We start from the raw sequence: 23,532 nt of genomic DNA, 5'->3' as shown, positions 1-23,532 counted from the left end.
GGCTTAGTTGCTCCGCGGCATGTGGGATCCTCCCAGACCAGGGCTCGAACCTGTGTCCCCTGCATTGGCAGGCGGACTCCTAAACACTGCGCCACCAGGGAAGTCCTGATATTGCTAATAATGGGTTGTGAAGCTGAAAAAAACTTTTATAACCCATTAACAGTAATAAACAATTTTGATCAGCCATGCCAGAGGAAAGACTGAATTTGTTTTCTATTCTTGCTACAGAAAAGGATACTGAAAATGGTCATCATATGAAGAAGATACCAAAGAGCATGCAGCCAAAGACGTAGGGAAAAAAGTATTAAAGAGGGGTGTCAGGTAGTTAATGAGTGAAAACTGTTATTTTTTTCGGTGTTGTGAATTTGTTGCATTTTTGCCCTTTAAACAATGATGATTTGTTTTGATTCCCACTCCTCCCCCCATTTGAAAAGGTCACTTTCATATCTAGTTTTGTTTTGGTGATTTCATATTCTTTCTCTCTCTTTTTTTTTTTTTTTTTTTTTTTTGCGGTACGCGGGCCCCTCACTGATGTGGCCTCTCCCGTTGCAGAGCACAGGCTCCGGACGCGCAGGCTCAGCGGCCATGGCTCACGGGCCCAGCCGCTCCGTGGCATGTGGGATCTTCCCGGACCGGGGCACGAACCCGTGTCCCCTGCATCGGCAGGCGGACTCTCAACCACTGCGCCACCAGGGAAGCCCCATATTCTTTCTCTTAATGATGGTTCCTTAATTTTAGCTTCAGGTGTCACGAGCCTGGATCAGCCTTGGTTATCTACTATGTGTTTGGTGTTGCAAGACATTGCTGGAGGTGCCAGACTTGGTCCTTGCATACAAGGGTTTTACAGTCTTGTTAAAATAGTCGTTTTCCATGTCTGAAGAGTCTTATAGTGAAATGGAGTCTCCTCCTCGCTACAGGTAGGAGTATCGTTGGTTGGAACTCTTTCAGCTTTGACTCAAAACACTGCCTAATCTTTGACCTACACTCCTGGAAATTATCCTAAACAAATAATTTGTAAGGAGAAGAAGCTCCACCTTCATCATTATTTTACTACGTAAAATCTGTGAGGCATCTTAAGTATCCAACCTTCATGGAATTATTTAGAAAATGATGGTGCCTGCATCTTCATCTTCTCTTCCAAGTTGGGCAATCAACTTGGAAAAAATGCTTACACAGTTGTCCCATATATATCCTCAGGGGATTGGTTCCAGGATCCCTGTGGATACCAAAATCCACAGATAATTAAATCCCTTATATAAAATGTCATAGGGACTTCCCTGGTGGCGCAGTGGTTAAGAATCTGCCTGCCAATGCAGGGGACACGGGTTTGATCCCTGGCCGGGGGAGATCCCACATGGCGCGGAGTAACTAAGCCCATTTGTCACAACTACTGAGCCTGTGCTCTAGAGCCCGCAAGCCACAACTACTGAGCCCGCATGCCACAACTACTGAAACCCCTGTGCCCAGAGTCTGTGCTCCACAGCAAGAGAAGCCACCGTAATGAGAAGCCCGCACACCGCAAAGAACAGTAGCCCCTGCTCGCCACAACTGGAGAAAGCCCGCGCGCAGCAACGAAGACCCAACGCAGCCAAAAAAAAAAAAGTCATAGTAGTTGCATATCACCTAGGTACATCCTCCCATATACTTTAATACCTAATACAATATAAACGCTAGGTAAATGGTTGTAAATACAATGTAAACGCTATGTAAATAGTTACCAGTGCAGGGCAAAATCAAGTTTTGCTCTTTGGACCTTTCTGGAATTTTTTTCTTTTCAAATATTTTCGATCCTTGGTTGGTTGAATCTGCAGATGCGAAACCCATGGATATGGAGGACTGACTGTATCCCATATTGAGTAAACATATATTACGAAATGATTTGCACACCGTGACAACAATGTGTGAAAATGTCTGCGTTCGGACAGTGACTGGAAGGGAACAGGAGAGCGGTTGTTACATCAAAGTGATAGGACTATGGGGGATTTTGTTTTCTCTTTGCTTTTTCTTCAGGGCAGCCATGCTGTTTTTTACATTTGTTTTCCAAGGGAAGAGAATCCAAATGCCCTGGGTGCCTGCTGTCGGGGCTCTTCCCATTTGACTCTGTTCTTTCCTCTGCATATTCTGATCTCCCCAACCATGCCCACAGGAGCACACTCGTGTGCTCACACACACACACACACACACACACACACATTCTAATACTCACATGCACTTTCTAGACACTTTAGTCTCTCCAGGCCCTGGCATCTACAGTGCTGGCTCCAGAAATTAAAAAAACCCCTCACACCTACCCTCCCACCCTGCAAGGGCTGACTTTTCTGGCCTGAGCTGAACCGTGTCCTCCTGGGCATGGCCCAGGTCTTCCCAGAACAATGAGAATGCAGGCTGCCCTTTTCAGGAGTTGCCCCTACTTCCATTATTGTTCTTCCAGAAACTTCTGCCTAACTCTGCCTCATTGCCTACACAGCACCTGTACATGCTAGAAATGCTTTTCTGTGTCTAAGTTTCTAGAAGGCTCCATTCATTTCTTCAGGTTACTATAAAAGGTGACCAGCATATCTGGTATCATCCCAGCATATTCCTTAAAATGATGGCTTCATAGCTGGAGGGAAATCAGCTAAAAACATACCTTGCTGCTTGCTTGCTGGGTGACCTGGGCAAATCACTCCCCCTCAGTTTCTTCTTTTGAAACACGGAAAGAGCTGGGCCAGACAACTTGTAAGATTCCTTCTGGCTCTGATTCCATCGCTTACGACCCGTGAATACTTCCTATTAGTTCCGTTTTGGGATCGGCTGCCATGCTGTGCCACGTGATGACGGATGATCTTCCGGAGAAGGTTTCGGATGCTATCGGGACAGCAGTTTGGGGCAGATCGGGGGAGTGTGTATTCCTGCCTCGTAAAGTGCGTGGCTCCAGGGCAGCCATTTTCTATACAAGAAGTTATTCTTCATTTTGTTTCTTGAGTGCAGAGCAGAGTAACAAAGCTAGAGTTCTGCTTGTGGGTAAAAATCACATGCTTAGTGGAACAACTCAGGGCTCTTGTGATGAAGGGGCAGACTTCAGGATGGAGGCAGGGATGGTGAGACAAGGAAAGGAGACTCCTCTTCCTCTTGCTGAGCAATGAAGAGAACCCAAAGCGTGAAATCAGGGAGCCTATGGGAAAACTGTTAAAGATATTGGGGAAGATGAGGGCTTAGTGCAACTTGCAGTTGATGAAAGGGTGCCTTTTGCTGATGCGATTATGGTTCTAGAAACAACGTTAAGAAAATGGAAGATTTTCTTTAAGGAACTGACTTTTCCTTTATTTTGTGGTCAGTACAGTCCATTGAGCTGGGTACACAAAGTCAGCCTCTGACAGAGACAAAAGAAAAGGTGGTGAGAGGGGCCTCAGGGAGAACGCAATTGTGATTACCTGAAAGGTGGGCACCCAGGTGATGGGACAGTTGAGGGCGAGTCTGGGACAGCCTACAGTTAAATGACATTGGACAACTTCAGTAGGTGATATTTTCCCCCTCTGGAAAAACCAAAATGAACTTTTTGGCCAACCCAATATTTAAGGTGAGGGCAGGTCTTGATCATGGCTCTTAAGAGGATCTGTCTTGGCTCAGGACCAGGAAGGCAAGTACCCTGGTTTATGGGAAAGGAGGAGCCAATGCTTTGGGAGAACTTATCTCTCCTTCTTCCCCAGATGGAGTCAATGTAGCTTATTGATTAATTTATTTATTAGTCTTTTTTATTGTATGTATTTAAAAAATATTTTATTTATTTATGTGGTTGCACTGGGTCTTAGTTACGGCAGGTGGGCTCCTTAGTTGTAGCATGCAGCTTCCCCAGTTGTGGCATGTGAACTCTTAGTTGCGGCATACGTGTGGGATCCAGTTCCCTGACCAGAGATCGAACCTGGACCCCCTGCATTGGGAGTGCAGAGTCTTATCTACTGTGCCACCAGGGAAGTCCCTATTTATTAGTCTTTATTGAGCCAGGCTTTATGCTTGAATGTTGGGGATATAGAAATGAAGTGTCCTTCAAGAAACTCTTGAGAACACTGTGAGAGTTCTGTGAGGTCATAGCATGAGGTACATGCAAGAAGGTAAGGCAAGACTCAATGTCCCCGAGGGGAGAGACAGCACAAGTGAGCCCAGGTGAGCCCAGATGAGCCCAGGTGAGAGATGCCCCCAAGGAGGTACCACTTGCTAATGCACACATGCTTTCCACTGGGAACAACTGAGTTGCCCAGGACACACACATGACAAGACTCAAGAACAGGACCAGTCACTGGTAGAATTAAAATTCAAACCCAGGTTAGTATGGAGCAGTTATGACATGCTACACGTTCAATGCTAAATTTTTCAGAATGGATGTAGAAAATCCCTGTCCAGTGAGCTCACAAAATTAAATTTAAGGAGCTTTCACATTGAGTTACTCGCACTATCGACCAAATGTTCAACAGCTTCACTGGGGAGAAAGCGTGAAGAAATGGGCTTGTGTTCTAATGAGAAAAACATTCAGGTTAACTGTAGGATGAAGACTCATTATTAAGTAACTAGAAGGTTTGCAGACTTTGTTGCAGGAGATCTGGGAGGATGGAATAAAGAACTCTCAGGGGTACCAGCCTCGCTTGCGGCAGGAAACTAGATTAAATGGCTTCTAACTTGACAGTTTAACAGGGATCACTGTGGCCTTGAGTTCCTTTTCCACATTGTGGGCTCAGGAGATGGAGGCTCATGAATTAAGGGTCTTTGCCACTGAGCCCCAACAGATGACGTCTGGACAAGAGTAGTGCAACGGAAACCACCTACTGAAGGGCCTGCAATAAGCTGGGGTTGGTTAGAATCTTCTCTGTCTCCCAGACACCACGGTGCCATCTGTTTGAAGTTAAGAACCAGAAAACTAAGCTATGATGATAGAAATCAGAACTGAGGTGAGGACTCGGGGGATGCATTGGAAGTGGGGAGGGGGCACGTGATGGAATTTTCTGGGACCGAGGACGTGTTCTTTATCTCCATGGGGATATACGTGCTTTTCAAATTCATCAAATCATACACACAAGAGGTGTGCATTTCACTGTAGGTAAATGTTACCTCATTAAAAAGATACAGGGCTTCCCTGGTGGCGCAGTGGTTGAGAGTCCGCCTGCCGATGCGGGGGACACAGGTTCGTGCCCCGGTCCGGGAAGATCCCACATGCCGCGGAGCGGCTGGGCCCGTGAGCCATGGCCGCTGAGCCTGTGCGTCCAGAGCCTGTGCTCCGCAAAGGGAGAGGCCACAACAGTGAGAGGCCCGCGTACCACACACACACAAAAAAAGATACAGAATTAGAAGGGAAAATTATTTTAAAATATGCCTGATGGCTCATACCTCAAAAGGGAAAGAATATATCCTCAGGCTACATCCCTAACCTTGAGAGGGTCACAAGACAGGTAACACACACGACCAGATGCCAGTGACCCTGGGTCGATGCCCTGGCTCTGGGGGCCATTCATTGTGGATAGCTGTGCTTCTCTCTCTTTGCCTCTGCCCTTGTTTATAAACTAAGGGAATTTTACAAGGAGGTGGCTAAGCTCCGACCATCTGAGACTTCCTGTCCCCACTTTCTGAGACAGAGGCTAGGCTGGATGAGCCATGGGTGTAACCTGATTTGGTGATTCCTGTGATCTGAATCTCTTCCACATGTCTGGTCAGCCCAGTGCAGGGAGCCGGGAGAGCAATCTAATACCTCCAGGAAGTCCAGTGTTCCCTTGTTGCTAAAATTAGAACCAGGCTGCAGCTCAGATCAAGGCCATTCCTTTCCCAGCCCCTCGGTGAGCTAACACTTCTCCCTCCGCCCGGAGCCACACAAATGCGCTCATAATTAGAGCAACCATCATGTGAGCGCCAGATGACCCAGTGCCCGGGAGAAAGCGAGCAGCAAGGGAGTTCTAGCCTCACAGAGACCCTTTTAGACAATTAGGAGAGGAGTAGGAGGAACGAGAAAAGAGAAAGAGGGAAAGAAGACAAAAACCATACTTATCCCTTTGCTGCTGTGCTGTGTGTACCTCCTGGCTTCCCCAAAGACAGCAGTGCATCCTTTTTTTTAAAGAAAAAAACTATGATCTTTCCTGATCATGCATTTCAGTAGCTGGCCTCTATCTGTGTGCCAGCCAGGAGCAGGTGATCAGGCCGGGCTTGAATCCTAGCTTTGTTATAGATTAACCAGGATTTGAGCAACTTACTTAATTGTTTGTACCTCTGTTTCTTCATCAGCGACACAGAGAAATCTAACTCAAAGGGTATTGGGGGCAGGGAACGAAGTGAAATGTATGAGAGCACGTTGGACGTTCTTGGGTAGACTGACTGAACCCAAGTCTAGCTGGAAACGTTTGTAGATGACTTTCTGGTCTGGCTGGTCTTGGATTCGGCCTCATTAAGATAATAGTCATTTAACAGGATGAGTTATTAAGGGTTTTTTTTTTTTTTTTTTAAGAAAACATTTAAGCAATTGATTAATTTGCTGCTCTGGACTTTTCAGCTGAATGAAAACATAATCTAATTTCTTTTGGGGAAACACATGTTGCAGTTTTGTACTTGACTGCCAAGCCGTTCAGACCCATGACACCACTCTTACCGTTGCTGCCGTCAGCAGTGGTAATGACAATGGTTAATGATGAGGATGAGAGTTCGAGGTCCGCACTAAGTTCTAGCTTCGGGCTCAACCGGCATCGCATCTTCAACCTTATCAATCTGACACTGTTGAATACGATGGAATCAGAACTGCCCTGGCGTGGCTACCGAATGTCCACAGCAGGGCTACCTGGGATAAAGCTACAACACATACACGGGAAGGGGAATACAAAATTACTTTTTCTTCTGGGCATCCTGGTGGTCCCCTCCTTGGACCTTTCCATGCTCTGTCTCTGAGCTCTCCTTTTCCATGACAGCTACCAATAAGGACCACAGGAAGTCTGTCTTTCCCAACCCCGTGATGTCTGTAGTGGTCTGAGGTGACCACGGGGTCTCGATTCTCAGGTTTCACTGGAGGCAAATATACTGAGAGACCTGCCCTTCTTCTCATCCAGAAGTGCCTTCAGAGAGAAGGGTCCAGGCCTCTGGAGTCACGTGAGTGACAGGGACTAAGCCCACCTTGCGGGAGGTTCTCTAGCTGCAGTAAGCACAAAATGGAAAGAAAAAAGATAGAGACGGTTCCTTCTAGACGTACAGATCGCAACCTGAAAACCCTAGTGGTATCTCAGCAGTGGACTCATGGGGAGGCACTGCTGTTCCTCAGGTACATATGAGGCCCCAGAAAGCAAATACTCCCCTCTTTATGTGGAGACAAAGCAGCCAACTTAGGACTGAAAATGCTAAGAATTTTCTCTGTGGTAGCCACAGATGGGAGCACTTAGATTTTAGTTTCTCCGGGCCTCAGTTCCTCCCATGAGGAGGTGAGTTGAAATGGTCAACTGCCACCTCTCTTTCCCACCTGTGAAACTCACAGATGGACACCTCAATGCTCCCAGCCTCGCCTAAGGCTGGAAGTAGGCATCCCTGTCTGCCATGTTGGTGGTCTCGCATTTAGTTGTTCCCTGGGGCTGGGTCCTGGTGTTACTGTCCTTTTCTTTCTGCAGGTCTCTTTTGTTGCCTTTCATGACATCTGTGTGGCTCCTAGATTTCTCTCGAGTCTCGTTTTTTTTTTGCGGTACGTGGGCCTCTCACTGTTGTGGCCTCTCCCGTTGCGGAGCACAGGCTCCAGACGCGCAGGCTCAGCGGCCATGGCTCACGGGCCCAGCCGCTCTGCGGCATGTGGGATCTTCCCGGACCGGGGCACGAACCCGTGTCGCCTGCATCAGCAGGCAGACTCTCAACCACTGCACCACCAGGGAAGCCCTCGAGTCTCCTTTGAGGCTAACCAGGGCTGGGCATGCCCTCGCCATGAACAGTGGGTCCCTTAACTTCATCCATGGAGGGACACATACTGTGTGCTTGAACACAGAGCCCTGCCCACTCAGTGCATACCAGCCCCTCTGGAGTCTGCCCCCTGAGGAAGGGGTGGGTTTCTTGTCTGAACTCCTGGCTCACTCCCTGCTTCTACCAGCCTTGAGCTGTTGCAAGCTGGCCACCAAGTTCTTTAAGATGGATCTAGGTGGGGTCTTTGAGATCTGATATTAAACGGACTCATACCAACTTTTCTTTTCTCTCGGTTCTCAAAACTTCTACAAATGTAGGGAAAGCCCTGGATACGGGCCACACTAACTCATTTTTCTTGCAGAAATCCCTTCTCTCTTTGAACTGCATTTGAACACAGGAATTGTCCATCTGAGGACATTTGTGTCCTTTTGCAAAAAGCCAGTTGGAGCTGTTGCTCCTTGGGTTACCTCATGTCTGTTATATAAGGACTCACTTGATAAATTTCTCCTTGAACGTGGTGCCAGGAAAAATTTCTCTTTCCAATCTGATTCCAAAGCTTTTGTACAATGCAAACTACACTAGCCAGCGCGTTTCCCCTTTCATCCAGGAAACTCAGAGATAAATCCAGCAATCAACTGTAGTAAACAAGTCATCCCAGGTGCCTTGAAACACATTGTTCTCTTTTACTCTAGCTTTTGCTTTGAGTTTTCTGTTTCTAACGTTTCCTTAGATTCTTTGGGGAAATAACGAGGTGTAAATGTCCCCTCAATAAATCCATGCATACATACACATGTACATGACACAGAGGTACCCCACCCCCCATCCCTTTCTTACCATCACAGTGCCAGGTCCTGGGAGTGCAATGATGAAATGGTGCCTCCCGTGAATTGCTAGCAGTTGGTCTATTGGGAAGATAAGCAGATGGACAGAGAACTGAATGTAAGGCAGAATAGGGTCAGCGCTGACATCAAGGGACGAAGAAAAGGCTGGAGGTGTTCTGAAGAAGAGAGAGTGACTCCAGAAAAAGACACCAGAATGGGAGAAGGCTTCTGGAAGGGAGGGCGTTTCAACTAGATTGGGAGTGATGGAAAGGATTTCAAAGGCATAGATAGAGAAGGAAGAACATTTCTGACTGAGCGAACAGTTTCAGCAAAGACCGGTATAGGAAAAAGTAAATCGCACCTCCCACATTTGGCAAAAACGTCAGGAATCTAGTTCAGTTGGCAGGTGAGACCCATGAAGGAGGCAGTGGGAGGGAAGGATAATATTCTTTTACAGTGATATGTACTTTGCAATGGATAACCCAAATTTGGCTTCAATATATCCTTTTTTTTTTAAAGTTTCACCTCTGGAAATACAGGAGGAGAGGTTCCGAGGGCCAGGCTCGTGAAGCTTACCTTGGACATAAGAACCAAAGTTTTGTTGTTTTTTTTCCTTAAGGGGTGGGTGGGGGTGTTGATCAGGAGGAAAAGGAGGGGCTGTGAGTGTAAATTACAGCAGCGGTTCCCTTAACAACGCCTGCAGATGGGTGAGTTTCCGCACAGGAGGGTTCTCGGTTCCTTTTCTGTTGCTGAAGAGGAACCACGAGGGAGTGAGGGATCAGCTGTGATGTTTATCTTTCCAGCTATGAAATTTCAAATGCTGGAATCCCCCAGGGTTGGGAAGTGTGGGTGTGGTCACTTCCCACCATTGCTGAAGGCGGGGAGATGCAGCCACTCCGCTGGGGAAGAGGGGGTGTGATTTCCTCCCAAATAGGAAATTTATCTCCCGAACGGGAGGCTGCAGAGAGTCATCAAGGACTTATCTCCAGAAGCAGATGACCAGAGAGGAGCCCTGCCCAATCCTTTACCCCAAAGGGAATGAGTTAGCCGGAGAAGGGAGAGTGAGGTTCACCAGCTGAGGACCAGTGACGTGGAGATCTCCACTTTCATTTGTGTTAAAGAAGAATTCTTCCTGCCAGACTCTTCCAGGACCCTCAGCAGGATCCCAGCTCCCCTCTCAAGATACTCGATTACATTGGAAGTGGAGGACGAAGGTCACTTCGGTAATTGAGAGCAAAGGGAAATTTTAGTCCTTTCTTCCCACTGAGTCCAGAATTCTGGGACAATCATCTCAGGTCTTAGAAATCATGCTCTGGAGATTCCAAAAGCTCCACAAGTAGCCTGATCTGCATGGCTGCTGAGATGAAGCATCCTCTCCCTCTCAGCACCCTTAGAACATTACTATGGGGAGGGGGGCTTCCCTGGTGGCGCAGTGGTTAAGAATCTGCCTGCCAATGCAGGGGACACGGGTTCGAGCCCTGATCCGGGAAGATCCCACATGCTGCGGAGCAACTAAGCCCGTGCGCCACAACTACTGAGCCCGTGAGCCACAACTACTGAGCCCATGTGCCACAACTACTGAAGCCCTTGCGCCTAGAGGCAGTGCTTCTCAACAAGAGAAGCCACAGCAATGAGAAGCCTGCACACCACCACGAAGAGTAGCCCCCACTCGCCGCAACTAGAGAAAGCCCGCACGCAGCAACACAGACCCAATGCAGCCCAAAATAAATAAATAGATAAGTAAATTTAAAAAACAAAACAAAACATTAGAATGGGAAGGAAGTCCCATCCTTTTTGATAGAGGAGGAAACTGAAGGCCAGAGGGGCTAAATGTATGTTATGTCAAACTTATTCATGGTACCATTTCAAAAATCCTTACTTTAAAAAATGTATTTTATTAGACATAAAGGTATGTCTCCTGCCCTCCTCGTGTCTGTCATATTTCTAATTTTTTTCCTTTTATTTGTACAAGTAATACACTTCTCTGCATCCATGTTGTCATCTATGAAATGGGGGTGATCTTTACCTCCTAGATCTGTGAGCTTCAACTAAATAAGACAACACACACAGGTAAAGCATTTAAAACAGTTCTCGAACATTCAACAAAAGTTATCACAGGGGAGAAAATTTCCACTTTAATTTCTTTCACGTCTGCCTGCCTCCCAGGTTTTTGGTATAGTCTGGGATTTTTGACTATGAAAACCAAAAATTAAAGTTTAATGCTTGTAATTATTAAGTATTTCTTCTTCAAGAATGATGTAACAGGACATTATTTTGTCACTTTATTCACTATAATTCTTTCATCTTAGTTCTATGCTTAACTTATTTTATGCTTATATAATACATATTTTTTCAGTGTTTATATAATAAGTCCCTTTATAAAACAGCCTCCCTATTATTGAGTTCTTTAACTTGATTTATAGACCAATTGCATAATATTTTTAAGGAAGGTTACCTAAGAGGCATATTCTGAACTGATACATACCTTGGAATGTCTTTCTGTTGCTTTAAATCATGAACAACAGCTTTCTGGGTTTTGAAATCTTGCTTTCCAGACTTTTCTCTGCTCAGAGTTTTACTGATCCAGTAGACGAGGAGTTTCAGGCCAGCTCCCTTTTTATTCCTTTGCCTACAAAGTTTTATATGCCTAGATGATTATAGACATCTTCCTTTATCCTTGAATTAAAAAGAAAATGTCTCCACCTTTTCTTTCTTAGGAGTTCTCCTTCTTACCAAAAAGAGGTTTAAGTTGACCAGGTATTTTCTCCCCAGATATGCATTTGTGATCCCCCTGGGCCCCCAGTCGATTTGTCCTGAATGTGGATGGCTCTTTTTTTTCCCATGGTGGAGGGCTGGCTGATCAAGTCTGTGTTACAAGTTCAAGGATTTGGCCACTACCTTGGATGGCTTGAGGTTGGAGTTTAGGAAATCTTTAGATCTGTGTGTTTTGTTTTTCATAATGCTACTTTACTGGAGCGAAGTTTCCATATCAAGTTTCTGATCCATTCACTCTTCCTTTTGTGAACCGGTCCAGCCAGGGCTGGGAGCCAATATATTGACAGCCAATATTTAACAGCCTGCCCTGACCGATCAGAAAGAAGCAGGTAGTACAGTGGCAGAGGCCTAGGGACCGCCTCTTATGCTAAGTATTTATCCTCAATTGTTGAATAATGGTGGCCACGGTGATGTTTGGGTGGCCTGGTTGGGGGGGGAGGGGCGGTCTGGGGAAGCCACTGCAGCAGAGGGACCCTAAGGCAGTTTGGGGTTAACAGCGATTTGCCAATCAGTATGGAAGTGAATCAATATGATAAAACTGGTATAGCGATGCCAGTCCATGCCCAATCCCTAGTGTCAGGGATGAGTCCTTTGGTCTGTTCCCCCAGGTTCTCCATTAGTGCCTCTGCTTACTTGGGGTCCTTCTGGCAGGGATGCTTAGCAACGCTTCTTGAATCCCAGTAGCATCCTCCAAAGCTCAGAGTAAGGATGGACGATGACTGGACATTCTCCAGGAATCTAAGCTTGTGCCTGAACTGAGCCCATCACTCTGCAGCCTGTACCCCTGATGTCTTCCGTGATAAAAGGTGTAGCACTGAGGGTAGTTTGGGGGATGGCAAGGACCATCTGGATACTGAACAGAGATTGGCATTTAACCGTTCCTGAATCTCATCCTACCCTAAACTGAGCCAGAGAATGGCTCTGTCACACTGCAGCCAAACTGTCAGGAGAATGGTGCCAGGAATTACATATTTATTCGACAAAAAGAAATCCTCACCCAGGGAGAGGGTCAGAAAAATAGTGGCCATAATCTTGGCACCTAAGCTTTGGGGTGAAGGTTGGGTCAGAGAAGGTGCTGGGACTTGGGCCATGGCCAAGTTCTCTAGGCCAGTTCCTGCACAAGACCTTTTGCAGGAAACGTGGGAGGAGATGGTCTCTGCAGAGTATTACATGAACCCAATATGGGGGGGCTTCCCTGGTGGCGCAGTGGTTAAGAATCCTCCTGCCAATGCAGGGGATATGGGTTCGAGCCCTGGTCCGGGAAGATCCCACATGCCGCAGAGCAGCTAAGCGCGTGCGCCACAACTACTGAGCCTGTGCTCTACAGCCTGCGAGCCACAACTACTGCAGCCTGTGTGCCTAGAGCCTGTGCTCCACATTGAAGAGAAGCCACCACGATGAGAAGCCTGCACACCACAACAAAGAGTAGCCCCCGCTCTCCGCAGCTAGAGAAAGCTCGCGCACGGCAATGAAGACCCAATGCAGCCAGAAAATAAATAAATAAATTTATTTTAAAAAATGTTAAAAAAAAACCCAATATGGAATTGGCCCCCAGAAATTCTGTAGGCATTTGGTTTGCTTCTGGAGAGGGCAGGCTGCTGTCTTTGGCAGGCGAACCCAAAGGGACACTGGTTTAGCAAGCAGGTACTCCAAGACCCAGGGCTGATAGGCTAGGACATGTGATGGGGTAAGGGATGCAGGTGGTGTTGGATTCTTAAATTGAGTATTAATTTAGGAGGGAAGAATTGGGATCTCTGAGATTGAGGAAATGCTGTAGGCATGGAACAGCCCAAGGGTTGAGAATAAAGGGGGATATTCCTGAGAGTTTGCCAGACAGGCCCTCAGAGAGTGCCTGGGTTGAAGGTCCAAAAATCTCAGTTTACCGCAGGACTGTTAGCTGGAGGAAGGGAAGACAGAGGAAGCATGTCCTGATGACAGCGATGGTGATGTTACAACAGGCGACGTTTATTGAGCGCTTAGTGTGAGCCTGGTACTATTCAAATCCATTGACTCACTTGTCGGAATAAGTGGACAAAAAGATAGTGTTACTATCCCCATTTTATAGATGAGAAAATAGAGGCATAGAGGGAGGCCGAAACCTGCTCAAAGTCACCAAACGAATACGTGATGGAGTTGGTTGTCAAGTCCTTTTCTTCTGGTGAAGAATGGGCAGACTCCTAATCCAGTAACAAACATCGGGCATTTTTCTGCAAAGCGGAGAAAACAGTAGAATTTAGTATGAAAAACGGGGATTGGCTCAATCGAATACTGCCAGGGGGCATCCAGAGACAGGAGCTTGTAGCCAACTCCCTCCCCCAGCTCTTTATTCTTTCACGAATGCAGTGCATCTGGGGCGCCAGAAAGCTGTGGCAGGGGCATGGGGCAGCGGACACGGCTTCATGGACGTTAATCCAGTTTTTCTGGCAACTGAACAGAGGCAGGCTGAAGTGCTGGTGGCTACTTTCAAGACAGGGGATTCGGAACCCCTTAGTGGAGCAGGTAGGATTGAAATGAGGTTCAAGGTCACCCACAGTGAGGTACACCTATATTTTGTTACCAGTGTGGAAGAAATGGCATGGGTTGGCCTCCCGAAACCCCTCAGAGAATCTCTCCTCTTGTCTCCACTTGTGTGGACAAGTCATGCCTTTTAGGAAAGAGTTGCAGGTCAAGGGCTCTGGCTGGCCCATGAGGTCCAGCTCTGCCCAGCTGCTCCAGATTCCTCTCACAGAGCAGCTGCCTGGGGAACCTAAACCCTTCCCACTGGGGTAGGCAAGGCCACGGGCAGTGACCCAAGAACAGATGGAGATACTTGCCGGGCAGAGCCGGACTGTAGGTCATTTCCAACTCATTCTGTAGGAGGTCATTGGTCCATGTTCCCCGAGAAGAACTTACCGGGAAGGTGTATGTTGGTGAATCTAGAATTTCTGGGCAAGTTGTGAGAGTGAGAGAAATAGTGCGCAGGTTGTGTATGGGCTTGGTAGGAGTAGCTGAGTCCTCTCTGGAAATACCGGACATGCTGTTATTGCCAACAGGCTGTGGAGTTGGGATCAGCCCTGCTGCCAGTTCCTGCTTCCAGTGCCAGCTAGGGTGTGAGGTCAGATCAGAGCTGAGGACAATGGGAAATGGTTCCCTCTGTTCCCTCCTTGGGGGTGGGGTGAGGAAATGGGTTTAGAGAGCCCTAGCCTGAGCCGTGGAAAGTCTCAAGGCATGGAAGGAGACATACAAAGGGAAGCTGGGAGCTACAGGGAAGGTGTTTTCTCCCACAGGTGGGCTTTAAGCTGTGCCAAAGGGATGCAACCCATGAGTTACAAGGCACACTTTTGACCATCTATGGAAGGTCCTAGAATGATTGCTTTTGGAGATCACACACTGAGGAGCCATATAAAGGAATTCTTTCCAAATGCCTTATATTGAAGTCTTACACTTTTCCAGTCTGGAAGTTTGGAAAAGTTAAATCCGCTCACCGTGCCCCCCAGTCGTGGGCTAGAGAGGAGCTGATGATTTTTACTGTTAGGTTGAAGGGCGGGGTGTATTAGCTGTTGAATCCAAGGGGGCTTGGGCATGTAGACTGGCCAGAGGGCTACTCACCAGGAAGGACGCAGTGGGATCAGGGCCTTCCACCAGCCCACACGGCGGTCGGGAAGAGTGGCACGACCCGCTTCTTCCCTTGACATCCAAACATCATCAAGGAGTCACTAAATTCACAAGAGGGTTAGAGTTGGTGGATTCTTGTTTCCCTAACACAGGGCAGAACTGAGAAGGCAAGCTCAGGGGACCCATAAGTGTTTTCAGACATCCCTCTAAGCTTCTGTGTGCATAAATAGTGTCATACTGTATATGACCTTACTAGTTGGCGATTTACATGGTGGATTAGTTTCCTACAACTGCTGTAACAGATCCTCATAAACTCTGTGGCTACAGGAGAAGTGTTTTGCCCCACAGTTCTGGAGAAGCCTGAAATCAAGGTGTTGGCAGGGTTGCTTCCTTCCGGAAGGTCCAAGGGAGAATCTGCTCCGTGTCTTTCTTTCTTCTAGATTCTGGTGGTTTCCGAAAATCCTTGGTTTCCCTTGTGTTGTAGATTCATCACTCCAATCTCTGTCTCCATCTTCACATGGTGTTTTCCCTGTGTGTCTGGATCCAAATTTCTGTCTTATAAAAATACCAGTCATTGGGCCCCATTTTGTAGTCTACTGGAACACATTTCAAGTGTTTCTTGGATCTGTGTCTCCTGGCCTCCAGTCCTAACAAACCCCCCCAAAACTCATTTTTTGGCCTCAAAAAATCCCCACAAACAAACAAACAAAAGCAAACACTGGTCATTAGATTAGGACCCTCCCTAATCTAGTATAACCTCTTTTAAACTTGATTACATCTGCATAGACCCTATTTCTAAATAACGTCATACTCATAGGTACCAGGTAAACATGAATTTTGGGGGGACAACATTCAACCTAGTACACATGGGCACCTCTTCATGTAAATAAATATAGATACTTATTATTATTAAAACATTTATTTATTTATTTGGCTGTGCCAGGTCTTAGTTGCGGCATGCGGGATCTTTTAGTTGTGGCATGGAGGATCTTTTTGTTGCGGCATGCAAACCCTTAGTTGCAGCATCTGGGATCTAGTTCCCTGGCCAGGGACTGAACCCAGGCTCCCTGCACTGGGAGCGTGGAGTCTTAACCGCTGGACCACCAGGGGAGTCCCACTCATTATTATTTTTAAGGGCAGTATAATATTTCACTGGAGTTATGAATCATCATTTACTTAAACCAATCTCCTAAGGATTGACATCTAGGTTATATTATTTTTCTTTTTGACTATTTTCAGCATCTGTTTGATATACACTCTTATGCATAGATCTACACTTGTATAGTTATTTTTCTTAGAGAAATACTGTAAATAGGTTTGGTGATCCAAAGGGCATGCACTTTTATTATCTTGCCGTCGCTCCTTTTTATAACATTTTTATCTTGACATCTCTTGACCGAGATTCTCACGGAGATAGCCCCAGCGCTGGATGAGAGGGATTGTAGGCTGTGGGAACTTTGCTCTTACACATGGAGTGTGGGAGCCTCCAGAGCATTCCATGGCCTCACTGGAAGCTCATTTCAATGCCACAAAAACTTCTGTATCTGACACATAGCAGGCATTTCATCAATGTTTATCAAATGAACATGGGTATTTATGGAAAACAGACATTTTCCAGGGAAAAACTAATAGACTTTTTTGAGTGCTGCATTGGTAGAGAGAGGACATTTCTGTATGTTTGACAGTGAGTTTTCTTTGGGAACCAAACACACGGGGAGGATGGGAGAGCAGATGCTTCGGGAGGCGGGGGCCGGGTCCTGTTCTGGCACTGTCGTCATGGTGGGGCCTGTAACCAGCATCTGTGGGGATGCTCTGTAAAGAGAAGAGCTCCTGCTGTAAGATGTGTTCTGACTTCCGTTCACAATGCGGGGGTCTGACCGGGGCGGCAGTGGCCAGCCCCCATCTAGGGCTCAGCGTGGTTTTCAGACTGGATTGGGTCACAATCTCTCCATCGGCTCGGCCTGTCCCAGGGCACCCAGGTTACAGGAATGGAGACGTGCCTTGACCAAACAAACACCAGCCGCCTTCTGCCCCCAGAGTTGGGTGGAAGGAGTGTGTCTTGGTTTGTGGGTGTGGGGAGAGGGCCTACTATGAGCCTGGGAAGACATCATGGGTCTTCAGGAGGTGAGAAAGCAGTGAGCACAGGACGGGTACTCCGGAAGCTGGCTGGCAGAAGTGAAGGGAAACAATTCACCTGGGACGAACAGGAGAGGGCTTCCTGCCCACCCCTAAGATTCAGAGCATGCACTGAGTAGAAGAGGAAAGAATCTTATCAATCAGGCCACGATGCTGGTGGGGAAACCGAGGCCTGCCTGATGCCCCAGGGATCTCATTTCAGGGTTCACGTGAGATCTGGGTGGACTGTTATTCAAAGACAGTAGCAGACAGGAGATGGCCAAGTCCGTGTGCAACCAGTCTCTGTGTTGGGTGGGTGTAGCTGGGTATTTTCAGTAAATAACATTTATGACTGTAAGGGTAAGCGTGCTTGTGCTGGACTGTACTGAAGATGGTCCCAAGGGAGCAGGGAAGGGGGACTATGTAACCGAACAATTCTTTGATCCACTTGTACTTTTGGACACCTATGTATCAGGCATTGTGTTAAACGCTAAGGATACACCAATGAAACAAAAAGCCACGTCCTCGTGGAGCTTACACACTGGTTCAAATTGCCCATTGCCAATAAAAACTTCTAATCACAGCAATTTGCAGAGAAAATACAAAGTGCGATCAGAGCCGGGAGAGGGGTAACTGGCTTTGTCCAGTCTGGGGATGTTGTTGAGGGTGATGACCTTTGGGATGGACTTGATGAATGGGTAGAAATTACATGGGGAAGAATTGTCTTGAGTAAGGAAATTCAAATAGAGGAAGCATCAAGGGCAATAAAAACATCCTGTTGGGAAGCCTCAAATATTTTGATACTCTTAGAACATACTGTAAAACAGTATTATTTACAGGAGGGGAAGCTGAGACTATTATAAGTAGACAGTGATTTAATAGGCTTTTGACATTTCAGCGGTCCTTAACCTCAATGTTTATCACTTCTAGGGAGATGCATTGTAATTTCTAGAAACCCAACTTAACAACTCCCTTTGGGAACAAAGACCCACTCGTAAACTGGGGTCTACAAGGGATCTCCTGCCTTGAGTCCATAGTTTCCTCGTTACGGACAAAAAGCTGTACCCAGGAGGTGCCACACGAGGGCGCAATTGCCCAGTTATCGAATCCAACTCACCTCCAAAGAAAGGTCAGAAAAGACCTTGTCCTCACAAGCTCTTCTGGCTGACAAACTACCAATGAGCACGAGCAGTGGACCACAGTGATTATATAAAAGCTGCCAACATCTGCTGAGTGAGGTGCTTGGAGGAGTTCGAGCAGAGAGTTGGCTCCCATTCTTGGTCCTAACTTCTCGAACCACTGAGACCTTTTATCCACTAGTCCTGCTGTTGGGACACAGATCAGAGCTTTAGTTTAGGTGTGGATTACCCCTGGGCCAGAATGTCTTCAGAGGGTGTTCTTTTTTTATTATTGCAAAAAATTTCATGCTCATTATAGAAAAGAAAACGAAAACAAGCATTCTCATATGGAAAGCCTGACGCAGGGACTTCCCTGGTGATCCAGTGGCTAAGTCTCCACGCTCCCAATGCAGGGGGCCCGGGTTCGATCCCTGGTCAGGGAACTAAGATCCCACATGCCGTAACAAAGAGTTCAAATACTGCAAATAAAAGATCCCGCCTGCCGCAACTAAGACCCGGAGCAGCCAAATAAATAAATAAATATTAAAAAAAAAAAAAAAAGGGCTTCCCTGGTGGCGCAGTGGTTGAGAGTCCGCCTGCCGATGCAGGGGACACGGGTTCGTGCCCCGGTCCGGGAAGATCCCACGTGCCGCGGAGCGGCTGGGCCCATGAGCCATGGCCGCTGAGCCTGCACGTCCGGAGCCTGTGCTCCGCAACGGGAGAGAGGCCACAGCAGTGAGAGGCCTGCGTACTGAAAAAAAAAAAAAAAAAAAGAAGCCTGATGCCCCCTCCATATCAGCTATGTATATTATATGTGTATAGATTATATATGTACAGATTACATAGATTATACATGTGTATGATTTTATATGATATTATATATTATATTATATACAGCATGTATGCATATTTTACATATAGATGTACAAATAGATCGTCATGCATGTTTATAAAGTACATTATTTTTCCTATGAATAGAATAAAAATACACATTTTAAACGTAAAACGGACATCTTACATTATAAACTCTTGTAATCTCATTTTAATTTACAATATTATGAACATCTCCCAAATCATTAAATATTGCTCTTATATCATGATTTTTAATAGTCGCACAGCCTTCCAAAACATACATGGCTCTGTAATTTACTGAAACAACCCATTATTATTGGATACTTTGCAATTTTTTTCCTGTTAATATACACATCTCCTTGGTATAATATCTTTAAAGTGGAATTTAGAGCTATCTAGTACATTTATTTCTAAGGCTTTTGATGATGTAATGCAAAATTGCCTTCCAGAATCATTGTTGCAGTTTTCTTTCTCAACAGCAGCAGATGAGAGGGCTTCCCAGAGATTCTCAGGGTATTTATCAGATTTTGATAAACAGAATAACCCTACCCTAGTTGAAGCTACGGTTTAGTACAGCTCACAGAAGTCCCTAGAAGAACATTTGAAGGAGAAATCCAACAACTCAAGGATTGTGGTGTGTGTAATTTCTCTCCCCGTATCTTAGAGAGTGTGCTAGTCGTACGATCCAGGTAGCACTGAATTTGGAGGCCGTGGGTCCAGGGCTCTACCCAGGCCATGCACTGGCACTGCCTCTGTGCTCCCAGGCAGTTCAGACCACCCTACAGAGCTCACCCTAAGAGAAGGGAGAATGATACCTTTATAGGTAATTAACTCCCCATATGGAAGTTTTCTACCACACAGAGCCATAATATTAAACATTACCACCTTTACTGTCTATTTGGGAATTACGTACTGAAGACATGCTTCATCTCCCAGCTTCTCACTTGGAACCTTAGCGTCTAACAGAAGAAATTAGTAGGAGTCCTGGAGTCACTAGCTGTGTGACCTTAGCCACTTCTCTTCCCCTGGCTGGCTCTTTGTTTCCCCATTTGTAAAATGAGATATCCCTTGAACTTTAAACTTGTGAATCTTGCAAACAGAAAACTCCTTGATCAAGCCACTCCTGATGTCGGTCTTTCCAGTTCAATAAGCAGCAGTAGCTACTGACTGCTTGCTCTGTCCTGGACACTCTCACTTATGCCTCCCAATAACCATATGAAGTGGGTTTTGTTATCTCCTCATTTTACAGATGGAGAAACTGAGTCACAGAGAGGTCGTGACTTTACCTGAAGGTCACACAGCCTGCCAGTGGCTAGTTCTGGGATTTGAACTAGGAATGTTTGACTCCAGAGCTTGTGTTTTAAACCACAGAGCTAGCCATAGAGCATAGAATTATTTTCCAACTTCCTGTAGTGGCAATACTCAAATAAAATGTTGTGTGGAAAGCGGTGTAACACCTGGGGATGCTGTGAAAATACAAGGCCCTATTTTTCTCTGTTTTCTCTCCTTTCTTTCTTCCTCCTCTCTTCCGCATGCTTGTGGTAGCTTTTAGTTCTGGCTCGGATGCTAACTTGGGTATTCCCCATAACCTCTCTGTGCTTTCGTTTCCTCATTTGTGAATCGAAGGGGCATTCTATCTTTTCCCGTCACATTAAAGGAACTGGAAACGCTGATGGCTTGGGTAAATGTGTCTTTCCATTGACACCCTCCAGAATTCCCTGGAACTGGTTCATTTCTCCACTGTGTCCTAGGGTACTGTTAAGTGTTTGCATGGTTGCCTTGCTTTCAGAACACATTTGTAATTACTGGCTTTCATATCGCAAAAGAATAGGCGAAATGGACCCAAGTGGATTTATCCTTGTTGCATTCTAAGTCTTGCCTTCGATGTGTAAAATGCTTCCATGTATATCTTTCTAGAGCGATAAAGGCCAGAACTTTCTTTTGACCAGAAAGACAAGATTAACGGGTCAGCGGTAAAAAGATAAGTGGTCCCTCGGATGGGGACCTGTGAGGGCTGAAAAGTAGAAAAAGCCCTGGACTGAGAGGAAAGTGGCATCGATTCCAGCCCCTGCTTTTCTTCCTGAAGAACTCCTGGCACTGAGTCCTGCTCTGTAAGCCTCACTTTCATCACCTGTAAAGTCAGGCATGAGACAAAATAGATCAGCTGTTTTCAAACTAGGCTCTGTAGACTCTCGGTGTCCTCCAGGGGGACAGGGTGGACATTTGGGGCTCATCATTTGAGTCTCTCTGTTTTAGGTAATTCAGTTCTGTCTTGCTTTGGTTGGAAAAGGGGGCTCTCCTACTTTAAAAAGGGAGAAAGAGTTTGAAATGAATTTCTGGTACTTTTAAAACAGAATGACACTCCTAGAACCTAAACATCCTCCTTGTGCTTTGAGATCTAGAAGAGACAGCTGGCAGCCTTGCTTCCACGCCTGTGGAAAGTACAGAGTCCTGCCCAGGGAGCTTCTTTTCTCCTGGTCACCCCTTCCCCTGGGTGCTGGTGCTTCTCCAGACTTCCCCGCCCCGATGGGGAAGAAACTGGTTTTCTTCTTGCTCTCTTAGGCAGGCCATTTGGCTTTTCCTATCTCCTGCCGCCAAATCCTGCCCTTGGCATTTCCAAACCCACCAGGGAGAGGAGTAGAACGGAAGGGCTTCCTCTTCAGAGAGTATACCCTCCTCAGAAGTCAGGATTGTAAACAGAAGGAAATTTCTTCTGCTTCCAGGACTTAAGAGTACATACAAGCCTGTCACCCAAGAGGTCAGCCTAGATGGAGGGGGACGGCCGGCTTTCTGCAAGATTTCCAAGGGCAATAAAGAGGGACTGAGAGACTTTAGTCCCACAGGTTTGCCCCTGGGGTGAAGGCTGGCTTCTGGTGTTGCGTCTGGACAGGGAGAATTACAAGTGCATTGGGGGTGGTCTTTTCCCCAGGGATCTGGTGCAACCAGAAGGGAAAACAAGAGGGGGAGACACTTTTCTGGTCACACGCCACCCTGTGGTCTTTGGAGGGGACAGAATGAATGACGCGCTAACAAAATGATGATGTATTATAGCTCGATCAGGACTTTCAGTAGCCTGCCTACTTGTCCAAGGATGGTTATTTGCTGACATCCTTTCTGAGAAGTGTTTCCCGCACTGACCCTCTGGCACCAGGCCTCCCATGTGTACTTATTTGTTCAGAATGGTGTCCTCCTTTTGACTCTCCACGAAGGCAGGGCCCATGATTTCCTTATTTGTACCTGAGCACAGTGCTTGGGGCTCGGTGACTCTTGGCTGGGTGAACAATGGATTCTCCCACTGCACAGTCGTTTCCCAAGAGCTCACCGTCCTGACTTGAGCTACTTTATCATTCCTTTCTACCTCTCTACTTAGGCATACCCATCACTTCTCCCCAGGCTGTCTCCTAACTGGGACCCCTGCCCCCTACTTGGCCCATCTGCCTGAATCCACAGCCTATAGTCCCAGGAAACTTCCAAAGCTCGACCCCGCCCTTTGTCAATTTCCTCTTCGGAAACTTTCATGGGTCTCTTTGACTTAAAGAAGAAAATCCAGAGCCCTCGCCTCTGTACCACAGGTCGCCCCCCACCATCTTCTCCCCACTTAACGTTCATTACTGTGTGCCCCTTTCCGGACCCTAGAGATACCAGCTTCTTTGCCCTGCTGCATCCTGTTTCCTCTGTCTGTCAAGTGCTTACCTTGATTCTTTTATCTACATGTCCAAATCCTACCCGTTTTACATAGTGTTATATCATTTGAGCCGCACAGAATCTCTTAAAAATTATTCTTGCGAGATGATTCTTGTTTTTAAAAAGTAATTTATTTTTGGCTGCGTTGGGTCTTCGTTGCTGCACGCGGGCTTTCTCTAGTTGCGGTGAGCGGGGGCTACTCTTTGTTGCGGTGCGCGGGCTTCTCACTGCGGTGGCTTCTCTTGTTGCGGAGCACGGGCTCTGGGTGCACGGGCTTCAGTAGTTGTGGCGTGTGGGCTCGGTAGTTGTGGCACACGGGCTTAGTTGCTCCGCGGCATGTGGGATCTTCCCGGACCAGGGCTCAAACCCGTGTCCCCTGCATTGGCAGGAGGATTCTTAACCACTGTGCCACCAGGGAAGCCCCAAGATGATTCTTTTTAAAAAGTATTCCACAGTGAACTTAGCTTGGGCAATGCCGTATGTATCATCTTTCTGTGGGTTTATAGAGAGCACCGAGACATTCAAGGCTCTGAGAAGGGCTGCAGTAAGGATGCCTATTTAACTCAGCCTTTCTCAAACTGATCTACAACAGAACTCTTTCCCTCTCCACAGCTGTTAACATACACAGGGTATTTTGGAAATGCTTCCTAGAGAGTTAGCTCTAAAATTATCCTTAACTCGTTTTTATT

This window comes from Phocoena phocoena, chromosome 2 (assembly GCF_963924675.1).
Source record: "Phocoena phocoena chromosome 2, mPhoPho1.1, whole genome shotgun sequence".
In the NCBI taxonomy this organism is placed as follows: Eukaryota; Metazoa; Chordata; class Mammalia; order Artiodactyla; family Phocoenidae; genus Phocoena; species Phocoena phocoena.
This window is presented reverse-complemented; position numbering follows the sequence as displayed.